Source organism: Choloepus didactylus, chromosome 16, assembly GCF_015220235.1.
Source record: "Choloepus didactylus isolate mChoDid1 chromosome 16, mChoDid1.pri, whole genome shotgun sequence".
Lineage (NCBI taxonomy): Eukaryota > Metazoa > Chordata > Mammalia > Pilosa > Megalonychidae > Choloepus > Choloepus didactylus.
In genome coordinates this window covers 40,532,691-40,544,400 of record NC_051322.1, presented here as the reverse complement: position 1 = coordinate 40,544,400, position 11,710 = coordinate 40,532,691, and the positions used below count along the sequence as shown (strand labels likewise).

The 11,710-nt window shown below is 37.8% G+C and overlaps 1 pseudogene; it reads left to right on the top strand.

Annotated features, from left to right (window-relative positions):
* Positions 1–4,699: 4,699 nt before the first annotated feature.
* Positions 4,700–5,560, top strand: LOC119511274 (annotated as a pseudogene).
* Positions 5,561–11,710: the final 6,150 nt, after the last annotated feature.

Below are 11,710 nucleotides of genomic sequence, written 5' to 3'. Positions count from 1 at the left end.
CTCCTCCTCCTCCTCCCCTTTCTCCTCCTCCTCCTCCCCTTCTGCCTCCTCCTCCACTTTTTTGTTTTTCAAGTTTGAGAGCACTAGATTAAGGAACTACTATCACTGATAGTTGCAAGAACAAAGTTTTTATTCTATTAAAAAGTTATTTTACTAGTAAAATATGTATGAACTACTTAATTAGTGTCTCAACATTTTCTAGCATAAGCTTTTCTTTCCAACTTTGCTTAGGTACTATAAAAGCTTCTTGTTTCACTGTGACTCATTCCACAATAATTTCTGTAACTACCTTTCTATGATACATGGCTTTTATCTTATGCAGCCTTCAAAATCTAGACCCATTGTCACCTCCCATGCCAAGCGATTCCCCAGTCCCCATGTGCTGAGGTACTCACTCTATCTTCCTAATATTCCACGTCACTATTGAGCATTTATCACATTAAACTAGAACTTGCATTTGAACATCTGCCACACACACATAAAAAGTTTGTTTCATAGTTTGACATCCTGTACATGCTCTACAAATCTTGGCACATATTTGGTATTCAGTGGGATTTATTTTTTTAGATTTTTAAAACTTTTACTTGAATAAACGATTCCTGGTTGGAGCTGAAATTGTGCACTTTTCCTTTGGCAGTTTGCTTTGGTGACATCGTTCCAAACAGGGTCCCCAACCACTTCATCCTCATTCAGATATAGCTCTATTCTCCCTCTCCACTTCAAGACTCCTCTTTCTTGGGTTGAGTTTTCCTTACTGATCCCTTACTAATACATGAAGATAGAAATTTTACCTAACTCTTGGAATTTTGTGAGGTTTTAATGAGATAATGTTCTATTTAACACAAGCCTGGCACATGGTAAGCCCTCAATGTATGTTTCCTAGTATTATGTAGAGAATAAGCATTCAACCATGATATCTATTATAAGCATTGTCTACAATATTATCTGATTTTATAAATGAAGCCAATAAACTATTACACAAAATATGTTTGATACTCCTATGTTGAAAAATATAATGCCTTCATGGCAACCTAGAAGGCCATGTTTGACATTAAAATTCTTGAACTCTTCAGTGTTTTGTGCTGGGAACATGGCAGCGTGGTGAGAGCTGACCAAATTCCTGTCATTGGCTCTGTCCAGCACTGCAGATAGGCTCATGAGCATACGGGTGAACACTCATCAAACTCAGACTCCATCTACACATGTTGCAACAGTCACCCTTTGCCCATCCGTTGGCCCTAGAGGTGTGTACACTAGCCACTTTCTCAGAGGAAAAACTGAGGGAAGAAGAGTAGACAGTCCTTGAAAGTGTGTGTGGAACTGTTTGGGAAGAGAACTCCAAGATCTGGGAAAGCTGGAGCATTATCTAGAAGAGGAATAGGGGCTCTAAGTGAGCACACCCACCTGCTTTGTGGACTTTACCATTCTGATAAAGCACATGCCAGAGAAGACTTGGAAAGATGCTCCCTGAAGACTGCCCAGGTCAGGGCTCCCCTTGTCTGGGTATAAAATGGTACTGCTTATCAACAGAGGCTGGCTTAGCCAATGTACAGAGCTAATTTCCTGTCTGGTATGGGAGAGAGGATCCTGTTGATATTTTCAGAATCTAAAGACTAAGTTTTATGAAAATTGAAATATTGATGTAATGAGAAGTCCTTTTTTTCCACCAAGCGTACATTCTGTCCATCTTTCAGAAAAACAGACTGAAAAAGTTTAGGGAAGTATTTGAGATTCTCTCTAAGCTCTTCTGGGGAATTTAGAAGCAACACTGACTGCCAGAGAAGGAGAAAAATATGTTAGCAGTCTTCAGGGAAGTTGGCACTTCTGCAACAGATGGGCTGATTGAAATTTTTAAAATTATTATTTTATGCCTTTGGCAGAAGTAGTCAGTGTAATTTTGGAGAGAAGAAAAAAAATATGAAGACAATTGGCACTGTTCTTTAAGAATGGGGAAAGAACATTAAAAAGTAAAATTGTTGGGGGTCTTGGGTTAAGGACATAAAATATTTGTGAAAATTTTATGGAAAGACTTGCCATAGAAATTGGTAAAAGGAAGCTCATTTTCAAATCTACACTGTATTGGGTCAGCTGCAGGACATGAGATTCCCTGAAAGGAAAAGGTCAGTAAACTAAGTGAAGCAAATGCCTTTTATTAGCTTCCTCACTTCTCATATCTATTTTTACTATTTTTACTGCATGCTGATGTTTTCCTGCTCCCTACATCTGAAGTTTCCTATCCATCCTGCCTAGTATCTTGCTAAAAATGAAGCTCAACATGTCATCTTTAAGCACTTTCACTGATATTCATTTGTATTTGAATTCCATGTTCCTTAAGCAAAGCATAAAATGAACCCCAGTATCTGGCCTTGATCAAATTTCCTAACTTCATTTCCTGACCCCCTCCCCCAAATAATGCATTGAAAATTCCCCTCTAATATGAAATTCTATTTTAAACCTTGTGCTTCTGTATTCTCTGTTACTCCTACCTGATCACCTTTTCCTGGCACACTTGCCCTTGATGAACTTCTGCCAATTCTCAGTTTAAAAAGCAAGCACCTCTCTTCAAGATTTCCCAGTGTTCCCTGGGAGAGTTACATATTTCTTCCTCTGTGTTTTCCTTCACTTTGGGCACACCCCAAGTAGGACAGTGTGCTCCCATGTTATGGTGGCTCACTCTAAGAATTTTCTTCCAAGTGAAACTAACTGTATCCCTTTAAATTGATAAAGGACGGCTGAAATTACATACGTTCCATGGCAACAAAACAGCATCTAGCTGGAGATAAATGGGTCATCTGCTTCTTGACTCTCTTTTTAAGAGTGAGGAATATGTTTTTGTCAGGAGCTGCTAAATGGAGCTATCTATAAGATTCTATGCTCACCCCTAAACCTATAACTGCCAAGGGAAATGGAATTAACCATACTTAGTTAAACTACTTGCAATAGCGTTACCTTCCCTACGTGCAGAAAACTGAACAGAAGTGAAATTCTTTTGAGAAAATAGGATAGAATCAGAGTTGGCAACCAGCAGAGCAACACTGTTTGCTCCAGAAGTGAAAGACGTGAAATGGGTTGATCCTAATGGGATTCACTAGTCTCATAGTCTATTATTTACAGGCAGTGTCATTATAAAATATAAAATTAAAAAAAAAAAAAACATACTGCAGGATTTCCAATTGAGAAGATGGGACTCGACTTCTAAAATATGGTCTGTGCTCTGAAACATCATCTGCTAACTGCTGCTGTTTTGTTTTTTCCCCCTGTTCCAACACTCGAATCCTGAGACCATGATTTGGAACTGTTGGCCTGAGTCTCGTGGCCAAATCTCAAAAATGTTGCTTTCTGTTCCCTTATGGCAATAAAAATCAATGGAAGGATAATTAAACACAGGAGAAAGACTAGCGTTTCATTAAATTGGAAATTGAAACTATAGGCAGACCATCTCAAAACTCCATAATTACAAAAACAAAAAAAAAAAGAGCATCTTCAAAAGAGGGGCCTGGTGCTATGGCAGAAAGCTTAGCAGTAAATGTTGGGACCAGGGGAATTAAGGGCTTAGAGGTTCCTCTGTGGAGAACAGCAGTTTACTACCACATTTTATAGGGAGGGTCACATAGGCCTTGGATTCCTGAAAACTAAGGATTTGTCTCAGACCTTTGGGCTAGGAATTCTGACCAACTGAGGCTCTAGATGAAGGTAAAAGAACATAGAATATTTCCTGGAGAAAACAAGGAAAACAAAAGAAAACAAAATATATAAGGTACTTGATATGAAGCAGAAATGAGGGCTATTGCTTTCGTCTGTGTCCAGTTACTACTGCTATTATTCACATGTTTATATATGTTTCCTCTTTACTACAAAAGATGTATTGGAAGCTAAATTTTCATGTAGTCCATAGTTTATAGACAATCTGGTTACAAATGGGTAGGATTTTGATGGAATTAGAGAAGATGAATGCAACGTGGAGACTGTGGATTCCAAGACAAACAGTGCTACTTGGTGATACCCTCTGGATAAAGTAACTGGATATGAATTTGAGTTGCCTCTGTTGGAAGGTAATGATTATATTTATGCATGTTCTCATGAATCACATTAGATGGGAGCATCCTTTAACTATATAGGAAGTTGGCAGCCAATGAATGAAGGATAGAGTATCTGTATTCCCATCTTGAGAGTCAACTGGTGAACTAGACAGCTGGGACTGAGAACAGCACATGCAAATCCAGGACCTGTAGGTTAGCCTAATGATGCCCAACCTCTCTCTCTTTCAGAAACTGCCTTATCCCCAGACCAATGCTTATGGAATAAGTAGTGAAGTGATCTACAGGCAGAATTGGCCATTAATTGAATCAGGATCCGATGCCTTTCTGATCCAAAGATAATTGGGCCACTTCTGCATGAGGACAAGTATTCTATCCAGTCAGACTCTACCCAATAGGGTTAGTGGTAATTAGGCAAGCCAATCAGGCTAGCTTCTTCTGTAACTGGGACTGGGAATATGGAGAATTTTGAGTAAGCAAGAAATGGGCAGAAACACAAAGAAATGAAAACACAATGAGAAAGGTGAGGTTTCTTTGCCCACTCACTCCAGGGGTGAGTACTGCGTTGGAGCTGGTAAAAGGAATCAAGTGATGATCAAAGACTTGACTTACGTGCCGCGCCCTCCCTGGTAATTAAAAACTGAGTGAGGTCAGAAACCAAGATGGCGGCGGTGATTGGTGTCTCCTTGAAGCGCCGGCTCCCAGTAGCCACCCTTGGCCGAGCCTGCCTGCAGGCTTGCCGTGGGGCCCAGACAGCTGCAGCCACAACTCCCCGTGTCAAGAAATTTGCCATCTACTGATGGGATCCAGACAAGGCTGGAGATAAACCTCACATGCGGACTTTTCAAATTGATCTGAATAATGTGGCCCTATGGTACTGGATGCTTTAATCAAGATAAAAAATGAAATGGATTCTTCCTTGACCTTCCGAAGATCATGCAGAGAAGGTATCTGTGGCTCTTGTGCAATGAACATCAATGGAAACAACATTCTAGCTTGCACCCAAAGGATTGACACCAACCTCAATAAAGTCTCAAAAATCTACCCCTTTCCGCATAAGTATGTGATAAAGGATCTTGTTCCTGATTTGAGCAACTTCTTTGCTCAGTACAAATCCATTGAACCTTATCTGAAGAAAAACGATGAGTCCCAGAAAGGCAAGCCGTATACGCAGTCCTTAGAAGATAGTGAGAAACTGGATGGTCTGTACGAGTGCATTCTCTGTGCCTGCTGCAGCACCAGCTCCCCAGCTACTGGTGGAATGGAGACAAGTATTTGGGACCCGCGGTTCTTATGCAGGCTTATCGCTGGATGATCGACTCCAGAGATGACTCCAGGGAAGAGCGCCTGACCAAGCTGCAGGACCCGCTCTCTCTATACCGCTGCCACAACATCATGAACTGCACCTGACCTGTCCCAAGGGTCTAAATCCAAGGAAAGCTATTGCTGAAATCAAGAAAATGATGGTAACCTATATGGAGAAGAAGGCTTCAGCCTGTTTCCATGCTACTCATAAGCTGTAACCAGCTCAGAGCTGAACATAATTGTATAAATTATTCCTTCAAGGTCTTGATTTTTCCATGAAGAAAGCATGTATAATAAAACATTTTAAGAAACAAATAAATGTTATTTTACTTTATTAACAAACAAACAAACAAACAAAAAAACAGTGAAACAGAACAGTAAGTAAGTTTAAAGTTTGATGGAGGAAAACAAAAACAAAAACCAAAACAAATCCTCTGTAAATAACCCCCTGAATAAAAATGGTCATGTGAAAGCAGCTATATTAAATTGGGTGTGTCAAAATGCCTTAGGTGATGACTGGGATAAGTAACTGAATGTAGAGCAAAATTTGAAATATTGGTGAGATTCTGACCTTACAAATACTTACGTATATATGTTTGAGTTTATGTACATATTTATAAATATTTCATTTAGCAAGCAGCTATGGAGAAAAAAATTACTTGCTTTCATAGCATAGTGTTAGGAGTTCAGGGAATTTATAAAGAGAAATTCTGACCTCTGACTTCTTAGCTTAAGGCTGTTTGGAAAGAGATCACACATATCACAAAGAAAGAAAACTATCCAAGGTAAACTTAGTCCAGTGTGTGGGATTTAATGCCATCAAATTACACAGAGCATCTTTTATGTGGAAGGAAATTTAGAAATCATCTTAATAGACATATGTAGAATGCATAGTAGGAGAAGTGAATGAAAGAACTAATGACTCTTAAAAGAGCCCTACTAAAGGCATACATACCATTATTATCTTGAGTTGTTATTTACTTTTCATGCATATTAATGAACACATCTGTACCCTCCTCTCAGTGTTTGCATCATGCCTGGTGTATGGGAGGTAGTCAAGAAATCCTTCGTACATGAGAAATTATCAGTGACAAATGGGAAGAAAGGGTATTCATTTTGTTTTGGTCAACCAGCGAAGACTTGAATGTTTAATGAGGCATAAAAGTGCAAGAGAGAATAGGCTTAAATGTATACTCATGAATAAACAACTAAGAAATTACAGAAAAAATAATCTGTATTATAAATCCCTTTTAAAGAATTTTGATGTGCTACTGTTACTTATTTTTCCTATTGATGGAGTCCTTCTGTTATGGATAAAAGACTGTATTTCCACAAAATAAACAGTGTCCTCCTAATTTTATTGACTCAGATATCATCTTAATATCTACCCTTCTAAAACAATCTACCAAAATGGGACACAGTTGAAAATTTGTTTATTAGGAATACTCCATCCTTGGATTTCATGTCACTTTTCGGTTTTGCTCAGTCCTTCTGGCTCCTTCTCCTTCTCCTCCCTCTAAAATGTCAGGATTGCTTAAAATTCTCTTGCCTCTGTTCCTAAACCTAAATTCCAGGAGGGCAAGAAGTCCTTCTTATTCACTCTATTCTCCAGACCCCCCACAAGGGCTGATTATATATAGTAGTTCAATATGGGTATTTTTAATGAAATGCATGGAAGAACTGTGCCTCTAGTCTTGATCTCCCTCTTGTGCTCCAGAACTGCTGCTGGGTAGCTCAGCTTGGATATCTTCAGGCTCCTTAATCATTTTTTTTTTAATACAAATAAACAAACAAACAAAACCTAATCATTGTACAGGCAAAATAAATCCAGACATCTTCCCTCACTGCAAATACATCGGCTGAATCTGGGCTGTCTCTGAGCTGTTGGTATTTTCTGATCAGAAGCACAGCAGGTCCTCATAGAATCATACAAATAGAATTCCCAGTGGCCTACCCTAACACCACAGAGTTTCCTAACAGGAGACGGAACACACTGAATATCCCTCTGAGTTTCAATACATTTAGATGATCTACTTGATAGATTCTAGATCTCTTTTTTCACTTTATAACAGTCTTCTAGGAGCTATTATCTTGCAGATACTCTAAAACCTGTTTTGTTCTTTTTTGGTTTTTGTTTTTTTTTGGATTAGAATCTGTTGCTATATAATATTGTGCTCTCTGATTTCAAGTTGTTAAATTATTTGCAAATAGTTTAAAGGGTTTTCAAGATTTCAAGCATTAAAAAAAAAAAAAAAAAGTAACCAAAAAAAAAAACAACAAAGCAATAACACCAGAAACCCATGTACTATTTTTCTAATATGGCAAGGGACCTAAAAAAGTACTTTTGAACAAAACTTGGAATTTCTGGATCAAAGAAAACACCCCGAAAACAAATAAGACTTGTCACAGTAATCCCTGATTTACAGTCCCTTTCAGGATCGCCTGTTGCCCTTAGCGATTCCTAAAGCAAAACCAAACAAAACAAATCCTTTCAGCATATCTTCATGAAACTGTCTGGGATGTGACAAAACTTTGAGAAACAGTTTTGTGATAATGGTTTTGCACTTTATTGGTACTTCTCCAGAGGAGGTGGTGAATGGCTGCTTTCAAATACATAGAGCTATCAAGGGCTAAAGTCAATAAAAACCTCTGTAGAATAATTGGGGAGAGAAGAAAAAGGGGGGAGAAAGAGCGTAAAAGGAATGGAAAGGGAAGAAGGACCTATAAATATAAAAGCCTAAGGAGTATATTTTGGGGGAATAGATGATGCAAAACAAAATTGGGAACAGTTATTGGAGGACCAAGGAAGGGAAATAAAACAATGAGATATATTGTACCTGTCCTCCTGCCTCAAGTCTAGCTCATCAAACAGTTTTTCATTCCATTTTGTGTATATGAGTTTCATCTGACTACTGCCAACTGAAACTGCCTGGATTTTCTGACGTTTTTTTCACTGTCATAGGAAATAATAAGTTGATGAGATTCAAAGGCAACATCCTCCTTAAGTATGAGAAAAATACAAATTGAGTTGTGTTACTGAAGGAGGCATTTTTATTTTTCCTGTTCTTGAAAATAATAATAACACTAACGATAATAAACAATAAAATACAGTATTATGTTTGAAAAAAAAAAAAGAACTTTTATAGGAGCCAGAAGACCAGAATTTGTTGATAAAAATCTGTACATAGGTTTACTGCTTAAAATATCATATACTGGGATATGCAATTAAAAGAACTTTGAATAATCTTCCATCTTTGGGAATACCTTAGCAATAAATGTCTAAAAAAGATCATAGAGGTGTCAGGCCCCAGAAAAAGAGTCTAACATATAGAAGGAATGTCTGATCCACGGGCCCTGCTGCTTATCTCATAAATATCAGGTGTGCCATAAACTAAGGGTTGAAGGCTGTTTTAGGAATCTCAGTCACAGTGGCACCTAGACTCCAGGGGGCAGACAAGGCAAGATCAGATATCCCCATAAAGATGAATGACCGCAAACAAGCCAAAAGGCCTGCTTCCTCCACATAGATAATATAGTGCACATCAAAGAAGAGTAGTGTGCTAGAACCCTAGTAACCCATCAGCAGAAACTGATAAGCACTCACCCAATTGAGGCTCAGAACACACTCAGCAGGACCTTCCCCCCCAATACCCAACGTGGGTTTTTCCTTTAAAAAATGCTGCTCTCAGATAGAGGGCCAGAGCCATTTTTCCTTTCTTTCTCTTCTGATGGCTCCCACCTTTTTTCTTCTGCTTTCTTCCTCTAATAAACCTTAAATTCTCTACTTAAACCATGACTCGCTGCGTTTGTGTGGATTCTTGAACAGCTGTGAACCTAACAAGAGGATCATGGGGTAAAGACCTGAGCTCACTGGGCAGTGACCACAGGACGCCAGAATCATCTCTGATTTCTGCTGTACAAACACACAAACAAGTGGAAAGAATAACTCACATTAAGTGGGAGGGCAGATTGCCAAATCAGGAAAGTCAAGGAGGCTGTTCATGATTTTCAAAGCAGGGTGACTTAGTACAGACAGGTTCCAGCCAACATGGGCACACAGCCATGCAGGGACCAGGCCAGAATGCTGGTTTAAAGTCAAATTTAAGAAGCCCAGAACCACTGAAGGGAAAAAAAAAAAAAATACTCATACATGTTGTGATGCTGATTCTGACCTCTCCAAGGGATCAAAGAAATAATCATGAGCCATAAGAAAGTGAGCGCATTGGAGGGAGATAGAAAGAATTTAATAATTTGGAGAGATCAGGTAGCCTGGAGAACTGAAAGTAGAATTTTCAGAGAAATAGGATTGGGTGATTCAATCACTAGGTTCTTTTCTTGGCTCTGACATCAATAAGTTCTGTGACTTTGAACAAGTTCTGTAACCTTCTGTACCCAGTCTCCCCGTCACTAACACAAGAAGACTGGCAGGACTTTTCTCAAGGTACTACCCTCCTCAGAGAAGCTATTACTTTCTATTCATGATAGTGTTTGCAATTATATGGTGCTCTGCACCTCCAAAATGTATTTATGTGATAGTGTTTGTTCATTCTTTCAAACAGCCCTGTCTGTTAGCTCATACAGAAACTATTATGGCTCATTTTAAAGATAAGAAAATGAAGGCCTAGAAAGGTAAGATGACTTTCTCAAGGTTGCTTAGCTAACTAGTATCAGAGCAAGAACTAAAAATGTTGGTCTGTTGTACTTGTAACTATATCATGTTTTCCTTTCAACAAAATGTTTAAAAGCTTTTTAATTAAAAAAATATCTTATTTGTATTTTTCAATTTTCTTATGTCAGCAGGGGTCAAGAACTTCCTGAGAAAAATGAGGAAAAACAAACAAACAAAAAGCAGGGCTGATAAAAGCAAAAACCTGTATATTTATGGATTGAAAGAAAATTGAAAGAAAGTTAAACAAGAAGGATATATAGAAGGAAAGCATTCAGCAAATTTATATTAAGTTTGAGCAATATGCAAAGCCTTGTGCTAGGTGTTGCAGGAGAGAACAAGATTTAAAAAAATGGTAATATATTTGCCCAAATAGGGCTTCTAAAACCTAACAGGGGCATCAGATACACCCACAGGGAAACCTTTTATGAAACATGGAATATGATGAATGGTTTAAGAGATATATAAATATAATGCTTAGAAGCTTTAGAAAAATCTCAAATCAAGTCCTGCTTTGGACAGGTCAGGGAAAATTTGAGAATTTGGTCCTTAATTTGGAAATAAAGTAGAACATCTTGATATTTGTTTTTGTTTTCTTTCTTAAGATAAGAAACCTACCAAAAGTCAGCAATGTACGTTTGTAAATGTAGGGAACTAGAAAAGAATAGAATAAGATAAGAGCTCTTTGCAGTTCATTGTAAATTGGTGGCATTGTGATAACACATCGTATCACGTTGTTCACATCTTCCCTTACCTCCCTTCCTCTTTTCCCTCACTTTAAATCCTTCAAGTTCTGCTTTTAATGGGCCCAGGCTAAGACAATAATAAGCTGTGTTTGATGATCCAGAAGATCATATAGGAAAAAGTGTGACAGTAGAAGGTTTAGTGACATAAGGTATACTCCACTATAAAAAAATCCCAAATGATTCCTACATTAATATAAAATATTGTGGGTTGCATAGAACTAGGTAAATCCATTAACATGAAAATAATTCCCCCTCAGTTGACAATGTGTATGTAAATCTTGCCAAAACTACAGCTATTTTGGGGTATGCATAAATGAGTTAACAAACATGTGTTAACCAAGTTGTAAACCTAAATTACATGAAAAGAAATATGTAAAGATGGTAGCATATGATATACCAGTACATAGTTATTCTTAAGCCAATGTGTATATATTTACATTCTAAAGAAACAAATAATTGAATGAAAGGGAAATGCTTGCAACATAACCATGCATTGGAATCTGTATGTCATTTTATTATCCAAGTATCAAAAAGAAATAGGAAATTAGGGTCAACACTCTCAGATTTAGATTCCAGCTTTGGCAAGAGTAAACCATGTAAGCTGGAACAAGTCATTACATTTTCTGGGCCTCAGTCAAGTTAGAAAGTTGGATAACTCACAATTTTCAAATTATGTACTACATAGAAAGAGTCCAGAAAGATGCTCTTTGGGGAAAAAAAAAGTTCTGTGATTAAATATATTTGAGCAACATGCATACATTATCTCCAACTTGTAGACTCTCAAGACATAATAGCGTACTAAAAACTCAGAAAAGCTCCATAATAAAGAAATCTGTTTAATTTCATCATAGCATTTTTCAAATGTTAAGATATTTTGAAATTTAGTATTCCATTGGAAATGAACCACTTTACTGATCTAGTTTCCTGGACATCTAATTTTTGGAAATGCAGAAATA